At 46.4% G+C, this 12,710-nt stretch overlaps 1 protein-coding gene across 1 annotated transcript in view; it reads left to right on the forward strand.

Annotated features, from left to right (window-relative positions):
- Positions 1–12,710, forward strand: part of LOC127017211 (MAM domain-containing glycosylphosphatidylinositol anchor protein 2) — a 187,960-nt gene that overhangs the window by 121,203 nt on the left and 54,047 nt on the right. The window lies entirely within an intron of this gene.

A 12,710-nucleotide genomic window follows, 5' to 3' on the forward strand; every position in this document is an offset into this window, starting at 1 on the left:
TTTCTCAAGTTTGCCAATCTAGGGACAGTCATGGATGTCTGGGAACTCTAGGAAGTGGAAAAAATAGTCAAAGACCATATGTCACTTATGTTCTCACTTGTGTGGTCTTTAAAATTTCTACCGAGGTATCATTATCATTTAAAAAATTTATTTTTCATTCATCTGCTAGGCACAGCAGGTATTTGGTTTTAATTAAAAACCTTGGAGGCCGTGGAGATTATAATAGTGCTACTGAGCCAAGAGTGCCTCCTAAAAATGTACAACAGGAAAGACCATTTCCAAAGCACGCAGAGTATCGATGTTGTTTTGTTTCCCGCTGAACTCGCTCCTGCTGGTGGAGAATCTGAATTAAGAGGATCTTTTCCAGCCCTCTCGGAAGCAGATTGCTGCCCTACCCCACACGCTTGACCAGGGCAGTTTAAACTGCGGGCGGTCAAATATGAAAGACAGTTCTGACTGTGTTAACAGGTTTTTTTCACCAATCTCCTGGTCCAAAGCCCAGTAAAGGCAGTGGACTCTGAGCCAGAGACTGCCTTCTTGACAATTAATTTCCAAACTCGGCAGAGTTTGGAAATTTGGGATATTTACTTCTTACAGGTCATCAGTGGAGCAGGCAGTGCCAAATGTGACCTTTTAGCAAAGGTGACAAGGTGTTATTACTGGATCTCAACCGTGCTTTCCCTGTCATTTGGTAAGAAGAGAAAAATGAAGTTAATTAATTCCATCCTGAGGCTGAAGTATCTAATTTGAGGAGTGGAGGGAGGGGTTATCTGAGGTTTTCACTGTGCTTCAGACTTACTCATTTTTAATGCAAGTCTGCCCTAGGGGAAGAAGGAAAATAAAGTTAATTCACCCAAAAAAGGAAAAGACTGTGAATGCAGGAGTGGATTGCACCACCTGAGAAACTACTACTTGCACGTACTGTTCGGGTTTAGTTGTGTTTCTGTGCGTTGCTGCTTGAAAGCTGCGGAAGGACTTGACGAGCCTGGCCTGGTTCTCCCTTTGCAGTACAATGAAGCCGATACGAGGGAAATCCCAGCACTAAGCCAGGTCCTGGGCACATATTTTCAGCAGCGACCAGTCCCACGTGCTCGGAGTAAGCTGGAGCCCAGAGCAGAGGTATTGCCATCTCCTGCTTCCCGGTCTGCTGGCAAGTGGTACCGTAGGTGGCTACTGAGCTGCTCTCCCAGCGGGACGGGAAACCACAGTTTCTCGGGCACTGGTGGATGTGGCTTCCAGGAATGTGCTTAAACGTCTGATGTCCTTTTGGCCTCTGTGGTTTGCAGTGTTTCGGGATACTAGAGCGTGGTCCAGGGTGAAGGAGGTGAGCTGCAGCCAGACGTCCCTGAGCACAGCATCACTGCTGCCTCTCTACTTTGCCACTATGTCCCAGGCCATTTCAAAGCAGCCTCCAGAGACGGATAATTAAGAGTAAATGCATCCCTTCTTGTTGACCACAGGATGCTTTGTGCAACTAGAATAATAAAGATGAATGGTGCCGCTTTTGAAGTAGAGAGCTCTTGGTAGCTGAGCTGTAGGGTATAGGTCTATGTCTTGGGGCCAAACCAGGGATGCCAAGAGTTAGAGAACATGGAGCTGCCTCCCTGGATGATGCAAGTGCTTGAGTGTGTAATGCTCTGGGCTGGTGATAGTTATTTTATGTTGGATAAACAGAACTAAAAAAAGAAGAGCAAAAGGCATCCCTGCCATGGGCTGGCTGCAATGTTGCTGGCAGCCCTGAAGGTGTGTTTTCGGGGAGCCCGGTACATGGGAGTGAAGAACATGCCCCAATTAATATTGGAGCTGAACCAGGCCCTCCCAATGAATAAACCTGCCCGCTGTGGTTGCTGCAAATAATTTCAGCAGTGCTTCAATCCCACAGAGCCTGAAGAAACTGTACTAAAGAGCGTTTAGCAGGGAGCCCTTGAACATCACCACTGCAGAGCTGACCCAAGGAGTGCCCAGGGAGGAGTAAAAGTGTGCATTTCAATATTGCTGGTGGGAAGCAGGGGCAGTTCAGTTGCTGGCTGGCATTTTGTTTAGTTTCTTCCTCCAAAATGATTGTCTGTTTGTGTGATGTGAGGGTATGGCGTGTTGGTTCTGGAGTGGATTGGAGCAGCCATGAGCTGTTGTATTTATCAGGAACTGGGGAGCCCACGGTAGAGAAGGGAAGCGGGGTAAGGCAGCTGCATGACTCTGAATGCCGAGAGGGGAGAGCTTACAGCTGCCTAGGAAGTCCGGATGAGCTTAGGAAGCATCAGGGGAGCCTGGCAGAGGAGCCAGGCTTGATCTGGGACCGACGGATGGAGCCGCGGGCAGGCATGGCCACGGGGCAGGTGCGGAGGAAGACCTGTGGTACCCAGCAGCGGTGGGGGATGCTTGGGAATGGCGTGCAGCACCGCACGGGCTGGGGGAGCAGCGTGGCCGAGGGATGGAGCCGGTCCAGCGGCTGCTGCCTGTTCCTTGTGTTGCTCCCAAAGGACTGCACAGAGCCGCATCGTCTCCCGGCTGCAAATGTTTCTTCCGTGACTCAGTGTTGCGCTCTGATCCCGAGATATGTGTTTTGCCAGGCACTGTCAGAGCTTCCCCACCTCACCCCCTTGTCAGAGGCCACAGTTTTCTTTATGTGCATGTGGTGACACGTTACTATTTACGATTTCATGACAGCATCCTGCTCTCTGTATGACACCGCTTTTGTTTCCCTACCCATCCTTCATTTATCAGGTCTTTAGCGCTTACTGGCAATTGACACTGCTTCCCCCTGCCATGCCTGCAGTTCCCGGGGGATTTCTGTAGAGTTCACTTCGGTGACAGGTAAATTACTGCCTCCGCCTCGAGCAGAGGCTTCGCTTTGCTTTCTGTTGAGCTGTATTTCACCTTGCTTTAGTAACCGCTTTCTGGTCAGGCACAGACACGTGTCTGCAAACATACATGCATGCACGCATATATGTAGGTTATATGTGTGTGCATATGTGTCTTTAAAAATTATTACATGAAATTATAGCAAGTGTGTATAGACGTGCATGTGAGCTTGCAGAAAACTCGCCAATAAAAAGGAGGCTGTGTGTGTGAATCAGCCAGCTTCAGAGACTGTTCTAAACTGAATTTATTTATCCCTCAAAATGTCATCGCACAGGTCACGTCTTAGCATGACCTGTTTGAAAGGAAATCCAAATACATTGTACCATGTTATAAACCTAATTTCAAATTGTATTGAAGCTTTTTGCCAACAAACACGGACATGCTAGGCCCAGACGAATTGAAATGAAACTCTGCAACACATTGTGCTTAGTTCTTGGTGAGATCTGGTCTCAATGTGAAAAGGAACAATGGTTTTTTACTGTGACTCCTGTGTTGGAAGGAGGAGGAGTTGGAGAGAAGAGCAGTGCGAGCTCTTCCGCGGCTCAGCCAGCAGATGTCACGTTTGGTTATCGCTGGCGAGGCGTTTGATGGCAGCGCTGCCGTCCTGCAGCGGCAAGTGCGAGGCTAGGGATCGGTGCAGGAGAACCGGAGGGAAAGGGGAAGGAATCATTGAAGGGCACGTGGAGAAGGCGTCTCATGGATGAAATGTGTAGCATACTCCAGGGCATAAACTTATATTGGTTTAAGTGTTAACTGGGGTGTTGGTTTACTGGTTCAAAGCAGACCTTTCTGTACCTGGAATGGGAATCTCTTAAATCATTTGGGATGGGCAGAGTACATACACATTTAAATTTGTGCTCCAATTCGGCATTTGAAAGTTCAGTTTGATTCCCAAGTCATTCCTTCCCTGCAAGTTGCAATATATTAGCAAATGTCTATATCCCTTGGGAAGAGGCTTTTACTGGAAGGTGTGGGAAAGTGTCATCCCCAAGTTCACAGTGTTGGGAGCAGCAGGTATGTGGTCGTCTGTTCCTGCACTAAAGAATTCCCAGAAAAGCAGCCTCATCCATCTCCTTTGTGGGGATTATTTGTTATTAATGCTTGCATTTGATTAGCTTTAGTACTACTCTGCACTTAAATGCCTCTTCAGCTGCTCAGCCGAATTGTTCTGTTGTGGCTTAGACTGTCCTTTCCTGGAAACCAAAGCCCAAAGCTCTTCCCGTGGGCAAACTGCTTTTGGTAGGGCAGGAGCCCCAGCTTATGGTCTGGTGCTCTGGGCTCTAGTTCAGGCTTTGCTTTGCAGCCTGCTCTGCCTCATTCCTGTCTGAGCGGCAGGTATCAGTGTTAATTTTCTCATACAAGGATAAATGACTCTTTCAGAATTTACCTAGGTCTCTCACAAGTGGGGCTACAGGTACCGACTGTAGAACTGCGACTCTCAGGCTCTGTATTTGACTCCAAACAATACCAGTCCCTGGAAGTCACTCTTTAGGAGGACTGAGGGAAGGCCATGTCTGCACTCTTTGCTGTCAGTCCTCAAGTTTTGGCCAGGCTATATCTTAACAATGCTGTGCAGATGAAACCCGCAATGTAATAGTGCGAATGGAAAGATGTGAGGCTCTACAGAAAGTTCCAAGTGAAAAAAAATATCATCCAAAAGTAAGTGATGTGAAGATGATGGTGGTTGCAAGCAGGGGAGGAGGGGATCTGTAGCTGCATCGCTGGAGAAAGGAATAAGCCAAGGTTTTAGTTTTGTTAGAGCTAGACTGCTGTGGAACAAAAAGCACTGTTAACTTCTGGCGTGAAGCTGGTAGCATATGAAATACAGAATATGGAAGAGGACTGTAGGTGGAGCCTCTAAATGGTGTAACAGAGCAGAGGACCCTCAGAAGGCCTCAGTGGGGACTGATCTGTGAAGCACAATAAGCTTTCAATAAGGAGGAAGCTTGTTTTTCTAAAGCTGTTATGAAAGTCGGGGAGAACAAGGGTGGGCCGGTGGTTCTGGCACCTGACCAGGTGGAGTTTCCAGGAGAACTGAGCCTGTATGAAAATGGATGTTCACCTCTAAGAGCAGTGTTGGCCAAAAAATCATAGGGAGAGACTTTTGCAAATGTTGAAACGCATTCCTTTGTGCTGTTCGTCCTGAACTGCTTGGGTGTCAGCCACCTTCCAGCTGGGATTGGGGATGGATGGACACGGGCAGTAGGGTCAGTGATGGTGGAAAGTCCAAAATAGGGATGCGGAGAGCTGGAAGGTGTGGGATTACAGGGAGGCTGGAGGTGATGGGGACGATTCGGCTGCAGGATTGGGACCGTGATGGGAGGAGGAGCAGGTCTAGGAGAAGACATATGTTTCCTTTCACATATGCAAATAAAGAACAAAGTATCTTCTCTTTCTTATTGAAAATCCTTCATAAAATATATATCCTGTAATAAAACAGAGCACAGTAATGGCAGCATTTTTCATAAACTCTGTGTCTCCCAGTATTTTACACAGTTAAATATATTGTTTTGCTTAGGATTTATACTCTTCATGCATTTTAAAGATAGAAAAGTCTGGAGCTGAATATGCCAAAAGGGGAAACATTTGTAAATCTCTGATTTTATTTTATTTTTCCCTAAATGTTTATAACTGCTGTTATAAAGTGCTAGACACTCTGATCATCGCTTATACTGAACTCCTTGTCATGATAAGCTAAAGGGCATATCTGCTACCAATATGGAACAGAGATTGCAAAGATGCTGCATTCGCAAACCGTCTAACGCCAAGCAAATTAGCAGAAATAGATATGAAGATAAGGGGAACATAAACAGACAACGCAAGGAAATGATTCCTTTAGTGCTCTGTCTGCGTGTCTACTAAAGCTGTCGCTGTTACTAGTGCTGTGCCTGCACAGTTACTACTGTTTGTTTCTGCATGACAAGCCAGCATAAACACTAACCTGGTACTCTGAAACTCCATCTGGGGTATGTAGTCAGCTGCTATAATTAGGGAGAGAATGTCGTTGTTCAGTTTATTGCCATTGCCTGAAATCAGTGGGTTGTGTTTGCACTCATTACAATTTAAATTTGCAGTGCCTCTTCTTGATTTCTTACGTTACTGTCCTGGTTTCAGCTGGGATAGAGTGAATTTTCTTCCTAGTAGCTGGTACAGTGTTATGTTTTAGATTTGGTATGAGAATACTGTTGATAACACACTGATGGTTTTAGTTGTTGCTAAGTAGTGTTTATACTAAGAAGGGAAGGATTTTTCAGCTTCTCATGCCCAGCCAGCAAGAAGGCTGGAGGGGCACAAGAAGCTGGGAGGGGACACAGCCAGGACAGCTGACCCAAACTGGCCAAAGGGCTATTCCATACCATATGATGTCATGCCCAGTATATAAACTGGGGGGAGCTGGCCGCAGGGGGCAGATCACTGCTCGGGAACTAACTGGGCATCGGTCAGCGAGTGGTGAGCAATTGCATTGTGCATCACTTGTTTTAGTATTATTATTGTCATTTTATTATTATTGTTGTTATCATTGTTATTATTTTCCTCCTTTCTCTCCTATTAAACTGTCTTTATCTCAACCCACGAGTTTTATTTTTTTTTTCCATTCTCTCCCCCATCCCACTGGGTGGGGGGAGCGAGCGAGCGGCTGCGTGGTGCTGAGTTGCTGGCTGGGGTTAAACCACAACAGTTCCTTTAGAAACCATGTACTGGCAACTGAAATGAAACAATTCTTTTAGAAGATAATTTTATTTTCCTAAGTTTCTAAGGGATAAATGACTGAGTGATCTGAAAAGAACCACAGGAAGATCTCCTGTGCCTGGTCGAGGAGTTTCTCTAATAGGTACCAGTTCAGGACCCATTTGAGTAAGTGCATCGATCCACTTCTGTTCAGAACAGTACTTCAGCATTTGCTGAGATCTCAGTGGTGCAACGGGATGTAGCATGAATTTAACAGTAAGCAGCTGAAGTGGCTTTTCTGTTTGTTTGCTTGTTTTCTATGAATCAGTTCCATATTGTCTTTCATGCCATTTTTGACCTCACACTAGTAGAGAGTCAGTAGATAGTATTTTGGATGTACTGCCTGGAGGAATTCAAATGCTGCACAACAGATACTAATGACTGCCAAAGGGCTCTGTGAGTGAGAGGGGCTGTTACTGGGGAGGAGCACTGCATTTGTTCTGCAGCACTGGGACCGGTGACAGATGATGCTTGTTCCTCTTCCTGATCCAGTCTCAGATTCATTATGAAATAAGTAACTACCGAAACTAGGCTTGTAACTTGATGACTCTTACCCATCGGAAAATAATGAAGTTTTAACACTTTCTGCTATAGTATGCTCTTTAATACTGGTCAGCTGCTGTCACCTCATCCATACATCAGAAAAACATGCATGTCTGCTTATGGTTTGGTCAACTGTTGCACGTTAAATGAAAAACTAACTATTGTTTAGAAACATGGATAAATGCATCATATCAGTTATATTCAAATAAGCTGTACCTTCTTGTGCATTAGCGAGTGCCTGAGGAAGTCCTGCTGTAACCCATGCCATGTAAATCAAGATCAGAAGTGATTAGGGCTCAGAGGTGATGATGGTGCCAGAGCTGTTGAGGCGGTTTTACGAACTGCTTTGTGCCCTGTTCTCCTGCTGAAACTCGGGGATACTCCTGTTTGTCATAGGGAGTCTTCACGCTAGAAAGGCAGAAGGAGGCGGTGCACCTTGGCGACCTCATTTATGAGGGTGGTTGCGACGCCGTAGCTGCAGCAGAGCTTCTCGTCCTCGGGAAGCGTCCCCAGCCAGCTCTGAGCCGTTTCAGAGAGTCCTGTCCCTGGGCTGGAATTGCTCCGGAGGAGGTTTGCGTGGCAGGAGAAGGGTGTTCCCACTGCCCCCGGGGAAACAGCTTGCTCCTTCGCTTCTGCAGAGTGCACTGCATTCCTCTTCTCCCAAATCCCACTTTTTCCATGAAACCTTCAGCGAGGGACTATTTCCTTCCTGGCCAGGCCTGGGTGCATTTCAGTGGGGTTTAGGCAGAGCAATGCATCCCATCCCCATGGCGCACGTGTTTGAGGGGAGTTTCTGCTTGTACAGTGGCAAGCAGTGCTGGTACAACTATTACTGAAGAGAGTGCACCTAGAACAAATGCAACCTGTCACGAGAAAAAACACGAGCTTCAGATAAAACCCTTTTATGGATGTATTTTCCAAATTCATCATCGTTAAATATATTTTTCCATGGGCTTTCTCCACTTTGCTATACAATGAATAGTTTCTTCCTCGTATAAGAAGCTGTACGATGCCCTACCTACTGCTTGTCCGCAGATGCGTGATGCCAAATAGGACAGCCATGCCGGCATGTCCGTGTTGGTTCTTCTTCCTGAGCCGCTGAGACCCGATGGTGAGCGCGGGGAAATGCTCCACTGGACCGCAGCAGCCTCCCCGCTCTGCCTGAGTTCAGAACTGGTTTGCCAGCCGCCACCTTGGCTTCTCCTGCCTGTGCCCATCAGAGGAGCAGCCACACTGCTTTCCGTACAGATGCTGTCTCATTTGAAGCTGGCTCAGATAACTGCTACTGTCTGCAGGCAGTAAGCTTTTTTTCCCTGTGAATATACCTATTTAAGCTGTCCCTAGCTGGCTATCCACTATTTGGGGTGCTCTTCAACTGAGTAAGTCCTCATGCTCAATATATCTTAGAAGTGAGTATACTCTTGTCCCACCCAGAAGACACACTGGTGTTTGGGAACTGCTACTCAGAAAGGACCTTGGGACATACGTTCCTTTGTGCCACACTAATTAATCACAGTCATGTCCTCAGATCAATATTTTTTGAGATCTGGTATCGCATTTCCCTGAAGTCCTATTTCAGACTTTCATAGAAATTCATATGTAGCAAATTTTAACTACAGTGACAGAGAGCAGAGAGGGGACTCTCTTATAAAGCCTGTGGCTGCTGCCCTGGAAGAGGGTCTGTGGTAGGATGTTCTCCTGGCTGCTGATCTGCTGGGTATTAAGTAGAGATGCAGAAAATGCACCAATAATGCCCAATAAAAAAAGCCATTTGGCCTCTTGAAACTAAAGACACAAGGAGGAAAAATTGCTGCTCACTGCCAATAATCACAGACCTCTGCAGTGTTTGTACAATTCAGGAGTTTCAGCAGGGCTGGGATGTGCTTGTGAATCCAGAGCAATGGGAGCAAAGAATTGGGTGCTGGGTTTTTTCTCTTCCCCCTGTGCTAACCTGAGGAGGGAGATAGCTAAAATCCTGAACAACCCCTGCGTGCCCAGGAGTGCAGTTAGCCATGATTGATAATTGTAGGCTTCATATGCAGATGCATTCAGGTTGATGGAACAACAGCGACAAATGCAGCAGGATGTGTAATTGTGTTGGTCGTGCTGGGTGGCCTCTGCAAGCATACCGGGGAGGAATTCACACTTTATTTTAGCAGTGTAGTCTTCACACGCAAACATTTGGTCTGTCTGTTTATGCATTTTTGTCTCGTGCAGGGGCCAGCCCAGATGAGCAAAAGTGCGTTCGGTATTACCTCTCCTTACCCTGCTCCCACCCTCCCCACATGCACAATCCCAACCTTCTTTATTTTCCACATGCTACATATTCAGAAGGTGAAAAAAATAAATGTTTTGTTAGTGATAGAAAGGAAAACAAACAATACACTCCACATCAAACTGTGTCATGTATCCTCTCCCTGGCAGAGCCCCAAGCATCACAGTTACTCGGATTCCAGCAGTGTGAGCACAGAGGGAGGAATTAATTAAAACCAGTACATGTTAATGGAGCTCTAAACCCAAGTTCAGATTGCCTTAACAGACACAAAAAATATTATGGCATTAAACTTTCGTCCCTCGGGACCTGCTGGAGCGGCATGTCAGTGAGAGGCTACCATTTCCAGGGATGCAGCACTCCTGGATCCGTAGAAGCTGCCTGCAGAAGCTGCCCTGCCTTCGCCCTGCCTTTCCCCCTCGACCGATGGCTGCAGCGTGCTGCTCCTCTCGCCAGCACCCTCCTGAGGACTGAGAAGGGTTTCACCAGTTTCCCCTATATATCTGAATCGGCACAGACCTGGGGCCCTTCCCAGTGCACCAAAATCCCTTTTGATGGGCAACAGAGGAGTGGTCAGTTGGTCACCGCTACCTCCAGTCAGCTGAAGCCTCGCAAGGTTTGGTCCCAGGGGCAGGCTGAGCTCTGCCTGCCTGTCCTGAAATGTTTTAATAAATCCTTGAATCCTGCAAAAGCTGAAGGGAGTGAGAGGAAGGCCATTTTTGCTGCCTGTGCTTAAAAAGGGCAAATGATGTGAGCCAGGGAAATGTTTCCTGTACTCGGCACAAAACAAGGGGGTTTGCTTTTGAAAGGTGAGGCTGACGTGGCTGTAGGAAGAAAGGCAGGTCGAGGTACAGCTGGCAGCCCCAAAGGATGCCCAGTTGGGGTATGAGGGACAGCAGCCCCATGTGCTGCATGCTTGAGACATGTCTGCAGGTGGGGAATATGTGATAACCTCTTCCAAGCATGGGCAGGGCTTGAAGCTGGCTGCTAAGCTAACCTGTACTGCATGTGGTTTCCTCCAAGTAAGCTGCTGCCTCCCCGTAGTCACGTCGTGCTAAGCCAAGGGCTGTTGGTAGGTCTGTTACACTCTTCATCATCTCTTCATTTCTCTAGCGGAGGATAATCTTTGCTGGACAGCGTTGCCTCTGGAAGCGGCATGGTTGGGTGGTGGCAGGCTTGGGGTGTTTGTCCGGAGTCAGAGCAAATGGTCGCGGTGACGGGGGACACGTGCCAAGCCCAGGCAGACAGCCTACGTGTCTCATAGCTCCCGTGCCTCCAAAGGCGACGTCTGCTTTTTGTGTGCTCTAAAACACTGCCCAGCTTTCTTGTACTTCTGAAGTTTGCAAGTTAAGGTCTTAATGTTGTGTTGTTAAATTTTCAGCATCTCCATTCACACCAGAAAGGTCTTCTGTTCGGAGGGATTTAGAATAATGCAACTCTTCATGGATCCTCATTATTTCTCCAAAGGTGACTGTGTTGTTCAAGTGCCCATATTGTGACAAGCGTCTAATTATGGATCCTTTCTGTAGACCCCCAGAGATGCCATTATGTCCACCTGCAGTAGAAGGGGGAAGATTATAATTTGCATTCAGCATGAGTTTTTCTCCATTATTTCCACTGCACATAAATAAGGCAAACAAATCTTATCGACCACTGATCCTCTTTTCATTTATCTTACATTTCATTTTTTAAAACAGCAGTTTTGCTTTGCTTCTTTTCCTCGGAATATTGTTGTTTGCTACTTCAGCGCTAGCATATCTGCTCTAGTCTGGTCTAATTGAATGTGCACCTTCGTTGGGCAATTGGCAAAAATATCTTGGCTAAAAGGGCCTTTCATCCTTTGAAAAGAAAAGCATGGCTGGAGGGGATGTCACACCCAAAGATAAAAGCTTGATCAATAACTACAAGATTGGTATATCTTCACATGATTTTTCCTTTGTCCCTTTTCTTTTTTTTTTTTTTTTTTAAATGCACTTTTCCCCTCTTCTCACTACCTTTCAGATGATTGAAATTCTCAGACTTCTAGGTCAAAATGCCTCCCCATCCATCTCTGTTTACACCTGTAGCTAGGAATAGTTTTGAGGAGAAAATACCTAAATACAGCGTGCATTTTGGCACAAGCTCCTGATATCTGAATTAAAGGAGGTGAGTAATGAATGCATACCCCTCTCATAGGTCGACATGAGCAGGCAGACCACGTCTTCCCATGAGGCTGTCCTGTGTTTTTCATTGCATTTCGTAATTACTCCCACTGACAAAATCCATGCAGAAATAGAAGAAGGACAGGGGTATAAGCTTTGGGAGGTGGAAAGACCTCATTCTGCTTCTGTTTTTCTCTAATGACAAGCCTCTTTTACCTTCGCAGAAGGATAACATATGCAAATGTTTTGGTTTTGTCTCCTTTTTGCATAATTCAAGTGACAAAATGTAGCGTTTAACACAGCAGAGCCTGGTTTGTGTTCGCCCCCATCCTGTTTCTAATAGCATTAAGCTCAAAGCATAGAAACTCCAGAGAAAGGAGGCAGAGCTGGGCAGGGCAAGGTTGGACCTGTTGCATGAAAGATCATAGGATCATAGAACGGTTTGGGTGGGAAGGGACCTTTAGAGGCCATCTAGTCCAACCCCCCTGCAATGAGCAGGGACATCTTCAACCAGATCAGGTTGCTCAGAGCCCCGTCCAACCTGACCTTGAATGTTTCCAGGGATGGGGCATCTCCCACCTCTGCCAGTGTGCATTCTTTTTGTTTTTGGGGTTTTTTTGGTCAGCCTTTGACTTGGGTTTTTGTTCCTGTTGTATGAGTCAGCACAAAAACTGGCGGTTAACAACGCTTCCTACAAATCCAGCTGTTAAAACTTGTTTCAAGTCAATCCAAACATTTTTGCTTTAAGAAACGGAAGCAATGCTGCGTTGTTGGTATGACGTGCTAAAAAAAGATCGGTGTAAAACGACTTAAAAATAGAAAACTGATCTATGTCTTTTTGGCACGTACTGGTGTGTGCTCTAATGTTGTTTGACTTTCTTTTAGGACAAGTCCACCGAGATTTTTGGGGGGTATGTTGGAATTGCGTATTCCAGTGGAGTGAATCTCTCTCAAAGGTTTTTGCAGACACCCCTGTCCCTATCACATCTGCTCGTAGCCTTTATGGACTCAACTTACTTGGCTGTACAGAGGTGCCTGGTGGTATATGAGATGCTCTAGGATGGTACATGCAGCTCCAGCTATAGCTCTAGCAGGTCCTGGGTCTCTTATAGCTCTTGTGTCATATCTTCCAGCCAGTCTAGACGGCTCAGCTACCCTACTGC

This window comes from Gymnogyps californianus, chromosome 5 (genome assembly GCF_018139145.2).
Source record: "Gymnogyps californianus isolate 813 chromosome 5, ASM1813914v2, whole genome shotgun sequence".
In the NCBI taxonomy this organism is placed as follows: domain Eukaryota; kingdom Metazoa; phylum Chordata; class Aves; order Accipitriformes; family Cathartidae; genus Gymnogyps; species Gymnogyps californianus.